The 15,150-nt window shown below is 42.2% G+C and overlaps 1 protein-coding gene across 2 annotated transcripts in view; it reads right to left on the reverse strand.

The window, feature by feature from the left end:
* HTR1F (5-hydroxytryptamine receptor 1F) overlaps positions 1-15,150 on the reverse strand; it is a 116,067-nt gene that overhangs the window by 10,539 nt on the left and 90,378 nt on the right. The window contains exons 3-4 of one of the 2 annotated variants that reach the window (XM_076351791.1): positions 11,372-11,469; positions 3,443-3,524 (exon numbers count right to left, since the gene is read on the reverse strand). The gene's annotated coding sequence lies outside the window, so the exon portion shown is untranslated. Of the gene's footprint in view, positions 1-3,399; positions 3,525-11,371; positions 11,470-15,150 lie in introns of both variants that reach the window. The other variant, XM_076351782.1, reaches the window with a different exon arrangement.

The raw sequence follows: 15,150 nt of genomic DNA on the forward strand, positions 1-15,150 counted from the left end.
ACAAGGTTGCCAGCTTTTCTTACCCAATCTTCATTTCTGCATGCTTAAAACTTCACACACGCCCCGCTCCCCCCCCCCCCCCCGCTGTTATATCCAGTTCTTCATCTCTCACAAATATTCATATGTGCATGCTGAAGTAGTGCTTTGGATTCCCTGTTTTGGGTGGTACTGTCTCAGTCCACTGGACTTGAGCACACTCTAAACATGAAATGTATGGGTAAGCTGGAGCAGTAACTCAAAAGCTGTTGAGGTTTTGCTGCTTGAGTCTCAGTTAACTGGAGTTATTTGTCATTTCCACTTGTAGAAAGTCATAACAGACCCATTTCTAGAAACACAGACCACAAATAACTACAAAATCACAGATAAATCTATTGAACTAATATAAACTAAAGATAATGCAGAATTTTGCCTCCCAAGCACCCAAGAAGCATGGATAAATAGATAGGCTTTGCAGCATGCCCTGAATATCAGTATAACACATGAAGGAGACAAATCTGAGAGTCCTGGAGAATACGTGCCTCCAGCTTAGAGATGTACAAATCTATTTATTGCCTGAGCACAGGTGCTCTGATTTCATACAGAATGGCAAAGACAAGCTCATTTCTGTGCCTTGAATGCAAGGCACAGAAGTTGTGTAGTAAACCTGCATTTGATGCTTTTCTTAGCCATGTTTCCAGTCTAAGAGTCCCTGTGTCGGCAAAATGATGCTCTGCAGTTATTTTGTGTCAGACACAACAAAGATGATGTTTGCTTTAATTTTCTGGATGACTTTTTAAATTCAGCCAGCAGAAATAATCCCAAATGGCTAAAATGACAAAGTCTGACAGACTTAGCCCTGAAAGTTACCACCCCGTATGTCTGCTCTGTCGTGTTTTTGCTCCTGGAGCAAAAGCAACAGGAGGGAGGTAGTGCTTCCGCTGAAGCAGCTGAGATGCAAAGTCTGAGGGCTCGCTCAAGCTGCCAGGGAAGGTGAACTTGCCCCGGGGCCACTGGATGCTGACAAGAGAGATGCAAGCACCGACTCCATCAGGACCAGAACGAAGGCAGTAATCTCTGGCAAGGGGGCAGAGTGGAGCACTGAAATAGATCCTGCCCTCACCTCCCTGGTGTAATTAACTCACCTTCATGTTTCCTACTGAGGCTGTATAAATTGCAGCATGCTGGCTATGAGTCCTTTGACACATCTGCCTCCAGAAGGTTTTGGTCCTTGCTTCATTACTTCATGAGCATTACCAAATGCTCTGTGTTTTCCAGTCTGCAAAATACCAGACTCTTCAAGCCCAAACGTGACAACCTCACATAACAGGGATTCTCGCGCCTCTGTCACAGGAGGGCAAGTCTTCGCCTCCTGCATTTCAAAGGTGTCACTTTAGTTCCTACGGAGGTACCACCTGAGCTAGCTTTAAACTCGGCCAGGTAACCATGAGCAGAGTGCTCAGCAAAAACCTGCCTGGGAAACGTGGTTGCTACATAGGTGGGGTTAGTCTGTGATGCACTCCTTGGTGCCTCTTCCATGTTCTCTACTCGCATCTGTTGGACTGCAACGTAGTCCTATGCTGCTTGTCAAACCTGCCTGGAGGATACCTCCCCTGCTTATTGTAATCATAACTGTAGCAACTGCTGCATTTGCTTATATGCAAGAATGATGTCCAGAAAATAAGTATGCATTCCTTGCTGTTTCTAGTGTTGAAGTTGAGGGTTTGGGGTTTTTTTTGTCTCCTTTTGGAAAATTAGTCACTCATCTGTGTTTGCTCTTTATTTCATGTCCCTCTGCCATCTGTTTTAATCTAGCTGAGGGGGATGGGAGGAGGCAAGCCAGCTTCTCAAGCAGCCCTCTGGGAGGGGGGAGGGAGAAGCAGCAAGCATGGCATGGTCCACAGGATGACAGGCTTGCTTATATAAAACTAACATGCCTCCCAAATGCAGCTTCAGTTGTTGGGTAACTGGACAGTGAACCTGTTATGAATGTGATCATTTTGGCTGGAGAAAGGGAAAATTGCAGAGCCATATTCATAATTCTCCAGAGGACATAGCAGTGATTCCCCCCCCCCCCTATAATTCATTAGATGAAAGGATTCAGTTTCCTCTCTTATTTGAGGCTGATCTGAATCCCTAGTCCAGAGCTCTCAGGATGGTGGTCTGGATAGTTGCCTTTTATATTGTATATGGTGTGGAAGAGCCCCAGAGGACCAGGTCCTGGACAGTAGTGCCTGTGGGAGCTGCTTCCTGCCATCTCTTCTGCTGCTGATGTTCTGAGCTGTGTCAATAAATATCTGTGAGAAATGAAGTAGTGTCTGGGCACCCGAGCCTCCTGTGTGAGCTCTACACTGAGCAAAATGGTACCTTCATGATGGCAAGTATTCTATATGGACAAAGTCCCATGTAACCATGTGGTCAACACCCTGTCCTTAGGTGCACATGTCCCCTTGGATGGGTGGTTGGGATCTGAACTTGGACCCTCCATATCATGAGTGGGCCATTCACTTCCTATCCCCACTCTCTAGCCACCTACCCTTAGTTTAGTTTGATCTAACAGCCTGAAATGTTCCGTTCAACCAAAAATTTTCTGTATTAGGAAAAGATATTTTAAAAATATGTTCTTAGTTCTGTTGAGGGAAAAGCAAAGGTTTTTTTCATTTTGTTTTTGTTTCAAGTTTTCCTTTGGATTGGCAGTGAATCAAAGAAGTGACTATTCACCAATCTATATAATTTGTACAACTAGTTTCATACTGTGCAGGAGGGGCTTTCTTTCATGATTATCAACTAAATTTGTACAGCGAGGTGAAAATGCAGAATGGTTTTGCTTGTGTTTCAAAACACTGCCTTGCAGATAAGGGCTTGAAACCTGTAGGAATCACAAAGCAGCATTGGAGCAAGGAGGCTGAGAGGTAGTTTTACTTCCTTTGAATAGTAATAAAATGCAGCCTTGTTTCTCCCACTTCCCACTCATCCTTATGCTTCGGGGCCATGTGTTCTTTGCCAGCCCTCTGAAAACACATGTGTACACAGTTGTAAGTCTCAAACCTTTTTCACCGATACACATACCTCTGAAACTCTTACAAGGAGGAGTTAAACTGGAAAACACTTCCTCCCTCCTCCCCCCTGCCATTGATAGGCATTTTGGTGGAATAGCTCCTGTTTTACCTGACTTCTAAGACAATGTGGGCACCTTTTTGTCTTAGTTCTTCGGGAGTTTTATCAAATGTGTTTTTTTTTTTATTATATAAGAACTGTGAAAGCTTTTATTCAACTGGACGAAACTACCCTGTTTACTCCTGGACAGTAACAAAACAATCAATATTTTAAATATGTGTCTGGAAAAGATCTCTGTTTCAATCTACAATATAAGAAAACCTATTCAATCTACAATATAAGAAAACCTAATTTTCAAACTATCACCTGGGCCAACAGTAGGATATTTCTTTTTCTGCTGTGTGCTCACCAGGACGGCTTTGAGGGAGAACTGGTCTTGGAAGAGGAGTGGAGGTGATGTGTCAGTGTGCTCCTCCTCTGCAGCAGGGGTTCTGTGTGACACAAGAACAGTACAAGTTTGTGGTTAATCACTTACAACTTGGAGAGATGGCAAAAATCACAGAATCTGCAATCTCATCTCTGCCTAGTTCTTGAAGACTGATGCTTTTTTACAAAGGCTATTTTACTGCATCTTCCCAGTGTCTTTCCTTGTACTTCTTTTCACCATGTCGTTTGTCTTTATTCTAGCACTCATCTGATAATCTCATAGATCGAAGGTCTTTCCCTAGGTCTTGTTATCCATATGTGATGAAATAGGCCTATCGGATAGTAAACTCTACATTGGGTTTGCACTGAACAGCAGTTCTCTAATATTTTCTTTATCAGGACTAACTGAGACAATTCAGGCTGTTTCCTCTGACTGATGCACACGTAGTCCCAGCCAAGAAGTATTTTAAGTAAAGCAAACAAAACAGTCCTTAAAGTTGGTGGGTTTGGAAGTGGAAGGAAAATTAAGAGGCTTAACTTTTTAGTGGAAGTAGAAGTCAAAATGGTTTTTTTTTTTGCAGCCTGCCTGGGAAAGACAGAGGGGAAAGGATCTACATGCTGCCAGAAACCCAGGCAGAATTTGTTGAAAGCTTTCTCAAGGTGATGCATCCGTAGGAAATGATTTTGTTGTGGAGGAATGTTTGTTTTTTCCTTCAGACAATGCTTTTCCATCAGAGAGTGCCAGGCTGCCTTGCCCTGATGACTTCCACCAGTGAACAACGGCAGCTCTAGGGAGAGACCTGTAAAAGGTGTGAGGAAGGGAAGGGCGAGTGCAAGCTCCTGCTGTTTGCCTGGGCGGCAAAGGGACCTGGGCCCTGCTCTGTGCAGAGTACTGCCACCACCCACGGAGGAGGACATGCCATGGGGGAATGGCACAACAGACCCTGTCCTGTCTGAAATGCTGGCAAACTGTGGGCCCCCCAGGGGGCAGCGAGTGTGGGTTGTGGAGGGTGGCCTTTTTAAGGTCTGTCATGTGCAGTCTTTCTTGAAACTGCTATGCAAAAGCCTAGCATGGAAAAAGTGAACTTTGAGAGCACAGGTGGAGCTCTGAACAGGCAGGTGGGAGGCTGGGGAAATCTTACTAAGTGGATCTGAGATACTTGTATAGGAAGGTCCTGTATTGGAGCTGTCAGATAAAATCTCAACCTGGGAACCTGCCCAGGAATTTTCATTTTAGAAGCAGTAACTAAACTGTCCTCAGGTCAGGCTGGCTTAGATCACTGTGATTGGACTAACTCATAGTGGACTCGAAACCATACCATGTGGTACTGTGTCAACCTGTAGAGATCCGAGCTATTAGCCTCCTTCATAGGTAAACAGAGACTCCTGTTGGTAGAGTTCGCATAGTGAAGAGGCAGAGAGGTGTAATTACACAGTTGAGACTGGTGCTTCCTAACTTGCACTGCAATGTGTTTTAGATGTTTCTACTAAGATTGATTTATTCACTAGTGTGAACACTTAGGTTGGGGGCTGCCTTTTTCCAAAATCCAGATTCTGTGCTTTCAAACTTAGGTCTGTACTAAAAAGGACATGACTTGTGTTGTACTCTGCATGGAGTGCCACAGTAATACATGGAGTGCTGGTAATACAAAACATAGAGCCATTCTTGTACGTGCTTTCTGCTGTGTGGAGGCAGAGCATTAGTGTGGACAGGTAACTGTTGGTCAGACTCTCCGTGAGCACCACAGGAGACTTTTGTCTGGCGAGTGTATCTTTCAAAGGGAGGGGGTACCAGATACCTAGGAAGTCCTTATTTGCTGCTTTCACATATGCTTTTCCAGTTGTGTGGTGGTGTGGTGGTTTTTTTTTAAATTTATTTAAGGATTTAAATCCTAGCACTGACACAACTGAATGTTTTAGCCAGAAGAGTTTAGTTCACTCAGTGAACTGGCGTAATGGCAAAAAAGCATTTGTTCCAGGCCTGTATAAACCATCTACGTCTGAGATCTGGGATGCAGCTATGCTAGCAAAACTTCTCTAGTGCAGATGAGTTTCAAGATACTCTGCAGCTCTTGAGCATGCCTTTCTCTCTACTTCAGTTTATTATTGCATTACAACATGATCCCCTTTAAAAGTACCAGTGTTTAGAAAAGTAAGTCCCGGGACAGCCTGCATAAAATCAAAAGTGTAGCTAGGAGAGCTATGGAGATAGGGGAGCTGGTGAGAGTGCATCAGATGGGAAAGCTGGGGGGACAACTTGAGGAAGTGGAATGCATGGGGAGGATGGGTGCTGGAGTATACCCCTCGTAGTACATGTATGTGTATAGATACCACGCTGCTGCTGAATCACATTGAATGTATGCAAGAACAGTACTTTCTTTGAAGAACCAAGAAATGGAATGTCCGTGCAGCGCAGTGGAAGTCTGCATTTGGGATTTCTGAGCTGTCTGAGCAAGCTGGCATGTTTACTTGGCTCCATGTGGGGTAGCCGTGGTGAGGACGGGAGGGAGGCGAGCTGGAGCAGACACCACTGTGCCCAGAATGGCAGCTGGTCTGGAAATGACTTATGTGTGGTCAGGACAGGGATCTCGGCACTGTGTTTTGGCAGGGAACGACTGTCTCCGTGGTCAGCTGGCATCACAGCTTGCTGAATAATTCCTAGAGGCCTTTGGCCTTGGGTATATTTTTAGTGGTACAACACTTCCAAGAAAGCTCGTAGCAGTGGGACAGCGTTAAAATGTGTCCAAACGCAGAAACAGGGATTTATCTTCCCTAGGAAGCTTCCTGGATCTGTCAGGTCTCGTGTTGCAGACGCTGTGATTACTAAATAAGGTCTTAAGCTCTCTAACACTTTGTGAACTCATTTTCATTTCTGATAGGAAAATAACAGACTGTCACACACAACTTTTCCTTTGCATAATTCTGAGGTAGTTGTGACACTTGACATACAGCACAGATGACTGTGAACGGTTTCTTAAAATTTAAGCAGATGATTCAGAATTAATTGTTGTCCCAGGAATTCAGTATAGACAGCAATAGTCTAACAAGATTATCCAGCTTCAGTTGATCCCCCAAACTTCTCATTGATAAAGCAGCTAAAGAACCTTAAATGATAAGCCTAAGAAACTATTTCCAAACAAAATTTCAAGGATTTTTTTTACTGTTGGGTTCCCCACCCCCCCTTGAGTATCTATTCATACTGGCTTTCTAAGATCCTTAAAACATAACTTCGCAATTATGAAAGCCTTCAGCACTGTAGAGAAGTTTAGATACTACTTTATGCTAGGGATGCTTGTAGACAGCACTTCAGCTCTTTGTTTCCTAAGAAAATAGTATGCAGTTTCAGAAGAGGGCTGAACAAAGCTATCTTTTAGATTTAGATTATAATACTAACACAAAGAAGCAATAATTCTAGCAGCTGTTTTGTCTTTAAGTTGTATGCTGAGAAAATGAAATTTGTCTTTTTATATAAGAACATTTCTTTGTAATCTTGGTGTATACTTGCAATATTTCAAAACATTTCACAAGGACTGTTTAAAAAAAGGTGTTTGACAGTACTTGCATGTGACAACATGTAATATTAATTTGGTGGTGAAGAGAAGCATTAAACTTACTGTATCTAATTGCCCAAATCAGCAGAAGGCACATCAGTACTTGGAACTGCTTTAGGAGAGTTCAAAAACGTCCAGTGTATTCTCAGCAATTGTAGGCTGTCTATGGCCCCTGTAGTTTCCAAGGGAGATAAAGATTATAAGATGTGTTTTCACATAATAACATGGTAAAAAGCAGGAGTAAAGGACAGAGGCAAATGGTTAGTGTACTGATCTTCAGAGACTGCAAGAGGCCTGGAAAAATCAAAGGTGAGCTATTGCTTCTGTGTGATCTGGCTTGTTTGTTATTTATGGGAGCAGCATTGTGCTTAGTGCTGTTGGAAACGCTGAATTCCTTTCCCTGGATTGCTTACAGCCCAACTCTTATATTGGGAAGTTGGAGGATTTAACTATGGAATATAGCATGACAAACTATTTTCCTACCAGGAGACTGGAAAAGACCAACTTATAACTTTGAAGGTCTCTGTAAAATGCCTTTTCAGTTTTACCCTTTGAAGCTGCTGAAATTTATGGGAAAAGGCTTTTAACATTCTAACAGCAATATACTGTTGACAAGTATAATGAGAAATATAGTATAGAGCCTCACATTGTATGCCCTCATGTAGGTACAGATGTATATTTGCATTGTATTTTTTGCCCATCATTTGTATGTTTTCTATTTTAAGAAGTCATTATTGAAAACTACGTTTCCTAAGTGTTCAAAATGAGTCTTTGCTCTTTGAAGCTGAAGAATATTTTAATGTTAACCCTTCTGGAAAGGATCAATTAACAGATTCAGGCAAGTCTCCACATTTGTGTAGTCCCTTGTTTCTTTTTCTGATTTCAATTTTTCCCATTTTTAGCCACTAAATGATGACACTGCATTCTGGGATTCTTTTACCTCTTTGTTTCTTGATTCACAATCTTTAGGATGTAGCTGGGTCATATATATCAAACATTCCCCCTCATAGTCCCAAGATTCAGAGGCTTTCTTTAAAAGATACAGATCTAGCTACAGATAGTTTTTTATATATATATATAATGTACAGAAAGAGGGTGCTTCCTCTAATCAGTTGACCTGAGTATCTACGACTTCAAATAAAACTCACAAGCCTGAGGAGAAATAGCCAAATCGCTAGCTGATGACACTAATTTTATATGGCCCATCCAGCTCTATTACAGTACCTTTGTGGTACGTTTGTGATATGTAATATGTAGCACAGCAAATCCTAAAAAAGACTACAGGGCTAAATCCACTGCAGAATGGATAGTAAGGACTATCTAAAAACTTCAGTCCTGTGGTACGTGGGCTCCCTCTCCAGTGCTGGAAGATTAAAGTCCTGAAGATTGTGCCATGGTTTCTTTTGGAGCATGCACTTAAAAAACCCCAAACCAACAACAACAAAAAAACAAACAAAAAAACCCCCCACGCAAACCCCAAAACCACACCCAACCAAACAAAAAGAACCCCCAAAACCAAACCAAGAGAGGGAGTTTGTGAACAGAGTGATACCTCAGGTAAGGGAGCCAGTGGAGCCTCTTCCTGTCTGATGTGTCTGGGAGCTTTATGCTCACTTATTTATACAATTAGACCATGCAGCCAGCATAAAAGCATACTTGGTCAATCTAAAAGGGCACACAGATAAGTTTTTTGCCTGCCTGGTACTACACGATTGTGACATGATGGTCAGGAATGGGTGGTGGCAGGGGGTGCTTTGGCTGTAGGCATGCCGTATGTGTGTATCCTTGCGTTAGGAAGGTCTATAACCTCCGTGAGTGCCCCTGCTCCCTCCCATGGGAAAACTCTGCATCTCTGCCCTGGCTGGGGTGGTGCCTGGAGGTGGCCAGGCCGCGGCTGACCCCATTGCTGTCCTTGGCTTGTTTTGCCTTGCTGGGGGCTGCAGGACAGGGCTGGTTGGGGAGGGATGGCACCAATACCTCCCTGGTGGCCCACAGCCTGGCCAGGCCACGCTGCACCCAGGCACTATGAGGGATGGGGAGGAATCTGCCCTCCAGCAGTGGCATTAGTCCCTGAAGGTTGTGGGTGGATATTTGGGGCTCCAGTAAGACTTTCAGCCGCTGTGAGGGCAGAAGCCTTGTTGCATCTGCTGCCAGAGAGCAGCAAGCTCCAGCGCCCACTGTCTGTGCCTGGGTGCCAGTGTGCGAGGGGTGCATGTTCCTCTCCACCTCCAAGGTACAGCTCCTGCTTAGCAGGGGGATAACTGAGCCCTCAGGGTCTGATAAGTGACTTCCTATGTTAGGAAAAGCTGTTGGAACAGATGAAATGAATGTGGTTGCCAGCATCTGAAGAAATCAAATATATTGTCTTTACTTGGAAGCTCTGCCTGTTCTGTAGGTGTTTAACTCTGGGTTTTGGGGTTGAAGTTCCAACACCATTAGCTGCAGCTCCCGGCTGTGCTGTTGCTTGACCTCTACTGCAACACTTATTATCCCTTCTGATGATTCAAATGGATTGCTTTAGACCCAGGCAAGCAATCACAATATTTTCCTTCTGCAAATAATTTATCCCTGTTGCTTTGTTCTGTTTCTGATAATGATTTTTTTTTTTTCATTAGGAGGCATTAGGAGTTAATTTAGGCCATGCAGCTAACTTTGTCCTAAAATCTTTGAATCTGTTGTGTTGGAAATAACATTTTATTAATATTGCACCTATATCTTTTTCTTTTGATTACTCCAGTATGACTGTCAATTCACTAGAAAGTATTCAGCACTGCATGGAAGAAAACCTCATAGACATAACCATTTACTCATCAACTAATCTAAATCCAAATTTTAATTTGAAAAAACTGTAACAAACAGCATAGGAGCTTTCAGGAAAACATGATTTGAGATAGCGCTGTAGGAGGGAAATGCACTGAAGTCCTTGTTTCCCTATTATTTTCAGCTAGCAGTGGGAAAAAATGCTGCAGACCTTTAAATGCCATTAAGGTTTCTCATATATCTCAGTTGGAGATGAGATATAACGTGGAAAGTAAGTGCAGAAGAGCACTGAACAAAGAAGCAAAACAAAACCAACCCTGAGGGGGAAAAAAACCAACACCCCCCCCCCCCCCCCCAAACCAAGCCAATCCCCAAAATAAAATTTGACTTCTAATAGCCATCAAATATGGTACAGGATCATTAGATTAACCTTTTGTTATGATGAAAAGCATTGCTGTAAGACGTGTTTCAGCTGTAATTAATGGGATCAGTAGGTTTGTGCTCCTTATTACATTGAAATGGATAAAGATTTTAATTTAGATAAATGGGTACCTGGCATGTTTTTTTTTTTATATATATGCTGCTTTCATGTTGGTTTCTGAGTTCTGCGATGATTAAGAGATAATTGCTTTTCCTGTAGTGGCCAGTGTTGAAGTTGGATGGCAAGAAGGAAGTATGTTCTTTGTGCAGATGTTGCTTCTGCAGCAACATCCAGAAAGAACGATGGAGCTGGTGTTTGTGTGTAATGCATGACAAAACAGCTGCCTCTGCCCAACGCAGTGAACTCGGCTGCCCTTTTTGCTGGTTTGCCTCTGCCCAGTTTAGAGAACTGTGGCAAAGTGTGCCTCTTCAGGCTTAAGAAATAGATGAGTTGGTTTAAACGCTAGAGATCATTATTCAGTTAGAAGAAGTTTGATATCTGTGCCAAAACTATTCTGGGAAGGTCCCTGTTGGATGCTGGAGCAGGGCAATATGTATCAAGCAAGTGTGCTGGCACCTTCACGCCTCCCTGAACTGATTTCTCTCTCTTCTGCACCAGGGCATCTCCTTGCCATCTTGGCACTTGCCCTGCACGCCTGGGATCCCGCATGCCCCGCGATGCCCAGCAGCTGGTGCCAAGCAGGGTGGTAGGGTCCCTTCTGTTCCTTCGTGACTGCAAAGGTAGTAGGACATCTTGGGTGAATGAATGACTTAAGTGTGTCTATATATAAAATGGACATTCCAGCACTTGTACTTCATAGATATATTGAAAACTGTCAGCTGTGCGGATAGTCCTGGAATTGAAGTATTGAAGTAAGGAATAAAAATGCACTTAGGCTAGAAAGTATCTAGTTCAAATAATCTGTTACAGCTTGCAATTCTTTTCCTTTGGTCTGACTGTGGGCTAGTTTAATCAAAGCCATTTAATTCCAGCAAAGGTTGCTCAGATGCCACAGTGTGGAGTGCCACTAATGATCCCCCGAAAGTTGTGCTGCAGAGCAACTCTGAAATAATGATGCTCAGTATTTACAGATGTTAGCACAGTCAAATGCTTGCACATTGCTGGAGGTAACCTTGTAAAGACAAGTGACTATTACAAGTTTGGGGTCTCTGAAACAAACCTGTGGTGAATAGCTGGAGCATCAGCGGACTGCTATTAGCAGCGCTGTATTCAGGGAAGCAGCAGATCCTTCTTTCTTTCTTCTTCTCTCATCCCCTCCTGGTGGGATAACAAAATGCAACAAAAAGGAGTTTTGTTCATCAGACATGTCAGGCATTTTGAACACCAGGTGATTATTTCTCAGTCCTTTTTCCCCAGAAATTTCCCTCCAGCTAGAAAAATAGATGCACTCCAGCTGAGGCTCCTTGCCCTGTGCAACTGACAGTATCATACATGTTTTTCCCTGTCTGGCTGAACACTTGCCAGACCAAGGCTTAAGGTCTGTTAGCCTTAATAGGCTTTAAGGAAAGAACTGTTTGATTGTTTCTTAATAATGCAATCTTTTTTTCAGCCTAATGTAATTAAAAATCTTTTGCTGCCATGATGGTTGTTACAGAATATCCAGAAGGAGGATATTGACCAGTCTTCAAAGTACAAGGTGTTGGTGTCTTGGTGGCTTTTCTTTTGCTAATATGTAAGAGTAGAGAAGAGGCCCTTGTGACCTTTTATTCAGCTGTTGTGAGTGTGCTTTCTTGAGTTTTTGTGTGGGTAAGAAGTATGCCTTAGAAGGAAGCTCAGCTGCGTCATTAATGGTATTGTGCTAACAGAAGTCTGCAGTATAATTGTTGAGAAGAGACATCTGTTTAGGAAATTGGTAGCAGGGGCCTCTTAATTTGCTTGATTCCATGGCATGACAAAGTTATTTTCCAGTCTGAAACTGAAGCTAAAGTAGTTGGTTTTTGACCGCAACTGTACGTGCCATTTTCATCTTATAAGGATAATAGTAACAACAGTTATTTCTTCAGGCTTCTTTAGCTGCATGTGTTGGCTGCGTTGCAGGTTGACAATAAAAATGTTGTTATAAATTGCAATGACTTACCTATGGGAATAGGTCTTTTTAATATTCTCAGTTTGCCATAGGTGATGATTACTGCACTTGCACTTTAAAAGCAGTTATGTAAAACCAGCAAAAGGTGTGTCACGGGAAAGGCAATTGCCTTTGAAAAGTTTTCATAAGCTGTGCTATTAAGTATTTATATGTGTGGTCTCAGAGCAGGCAGACCAAAAAGTAACTGCCTTTAAGAATGTCACAAATGTTGCTTGGGACCCCTGGGAGAAGCAATATGGATCATTTACCTATCAAAAAAAGAGACTGATGAGCAGAGGAACTTTCTTCTAATTGTAGTAAAAATGTCAGTCTGTGCAATTCTTGCTGTTTCAAGCCTTTGCTTTTCATTTAAGAGTCTCCTGCCCTTTAAGAACATTTGATCAGAACATTAAAGGCACGTTCAAATCCTGTGTCGTCTTCAGTCAGGATATTTTTATTCCTATACGTATGCTACAGATGCTAGAGAATTAACAATTCAGTTGGTAGGGGATGAGGAATCCAAATGCCTCCTTTTGGACCTAGTTTTGTGTGGCTAAAAATTACGTTTTACCAGCTATAAAGAAGCTTCTAGTGCTATTGCTATAGTCATATACAGGAGAGGTGTTTGAAAAGACAACCAAGACCGCCTATATCTACTGACTTTAGCCAAAAGGCATAGAATCAATTGCTTGCTTTTCCTAAAAGCATGGCTCACAACCGCAGAAAAGCTCATAAAGATCTCCTATTCTCCATGAAACAGGATAAAGAACCTCATGTACCAATTTCTTGAGAAAGCCTTTCAACATCTAGTTGACTTCCTGCATATCTTTTAACCAAGATGAAATGTCCTTTAACATTTAAAGCAACTGAGTATCAACCTTAGGAAATAAGTTATACTTAAGTATCTAAAATTGTAGTGATTTAAAAGAATTAAGTATTGTTTAATAGTATTGCCTTCATCTGATATGTTGCAAACATTGTGTTGGGGACTATATTTATCTGTTCAATTGTATATTCAATAGCTAGGCTTGATGGTGCCCCTGTTCCTCTAGGCACTACTGCAATTTTCCTGCCTGTACATATGGAGTTAATTAAATAAACCTTCTCTATAAAGGAGACATAGCCCTTCTTTCAGTACATAGAATTATGGTAGTAATAATAATAATGAGTGGCAATGGAAAATTTACATACATATAGCTTTAATTATCCAGATTTTCTGTGTTTGGGCATCTGGATTGCCAGCAGTACATGACATCTTAATTAGTTGGGTTTTTTATTAACCTTTCAGATTTTTGATAATATTAGCAGCAGAGTGTCCATGATCAAGGGAGGGAAGCTCAATATTTCCTGCCCCCCTATTTCCTTCCTCATGTACTAGAAATACAGAAACTAGTGAAGTTAAAGACAAGTTTTGGGCTTTTGTTTTAGCTGCAAAGCAATGTAAAAAAAGGATGACTTAGTCCTCCAGGAGAGCAAGAGGAGAGTACTTAGTCTACTTCTAGTGGCAAAAGTGTCTTGAGGACAAGTCGAGCTCACTCCTCTGTTTCGTACAGCTTTTAGGATATCTTTCTGTGCAATTTGACCAAACGCTCACATTTGGCTGTCTTTCCCCATCCATACCAATTGGCAGCAGCCAGTTGGTTGCATTTCCCCTGCCCATCTCTGTACAGTCTGCAAGTAGTCTGAGCAACGAGCACTGTCCATTAGCTCTGCAGTAGAGAACCCAGCAGCAAATCATTCCTGATTCATCTCCCAGGTAGCAGATTTGCTTTTCAGCTCCAGTGCTTCTGATCTGTAAGGTAGAAACCCAGCTTAAGTGCACTGAAAGGTTACAGATGGCCTTGTTAGCTCTTGCTTGGACTTCTTTTGATGGAGGAAGTACAATGCAGGCCTTATGAGTGTAAGGGGGAATACTGAAAACACTGGGCGATCTATTAAGCCTGGAGAACCAGGTGGAAATATAATGGGCATCTAGGATGCTGAAAAGCCCTTTGAGACAAGGAGCTTACCGTTAAGAATGACTTTCTGTTCTTAGTGGTACTTTGCATTTATAATTTTTTTTATCTTGAAGCAATTACGATTTCACTTGGGTGTGGAACTGTAGATGAGTTTTTGAAGGTGCAAGCTAGGGTTAGGATGCAAGCACTTTTGCTTCCCAGCCATCTGTTCAGGCAGTTAGAAAATGCCTGCTCTCCTAAAGCACCAGTGCTTAGGAGCTTTGATGGATGTGCAGGGTGAATTGAAATCAAATGCTGAACCTGTTAATTGAGCCATTAAAATCACCCTGCTAAGAGGTGTCTCCTCTGAGGAAAGGCCATCTAAGTTTAAGTGCCTTAAGAGTATGGATTCAGACACAGCAAATCAAAATGCTCATCATGCCTTGTATAAGGCTGCAGTAATTTTCTTAGCTGCTAGTGCAACAAGAGGACAGAGTGTAAATAACTTAAACAACTTAGCTGGTCAGCAGCTGTAAACTCCTCTCCAAGTAAAGCCAGTGGAAAAATTCTTTGACTAAGTACTCCTTAATGTGTTTAAATTAAGGATAATAAGACAGAAGGAGGTCCTCGTGTTTTCTTCTACCCGAAGCAGAGGTACAGGTTGAAGGTCTCTTACATCCTTGAGTTACATCTTTTTATGTATCCATGAAGAATAATTTTTGTAAGATTTCTCTCCAAGTCTTATTTTCTCTAGTAAGAAAACTAATTTTCCAGAAACAAGAGCGTGGCTGAAAATAACTGTGCCTCAAAGGGCCACATTCTCCTCCTTGTCAAGTTAACTTGGTGCTTAACTGGGAAGTCGGTCCTTTTTTCCATTTCGGATGGCTGAAGCTAATCTGTGACACATATTTGATTTCAGTGCTGTTGGCAACAGGT

Source organism: Aptenodytes patagonicus, chromosome 1, assembly GCF_965638725.1.
Source record: "Aptenodytes patagonicus chromosome 1, bAptPat1.pri.cur, whole genome shotgun sequence".
NCBI lineage: Eukaryota > Metazoa > Chordata > Aves > Sphenisciformes > Spheniscidae > Aptenodytes > Aptenodytes patagonicus.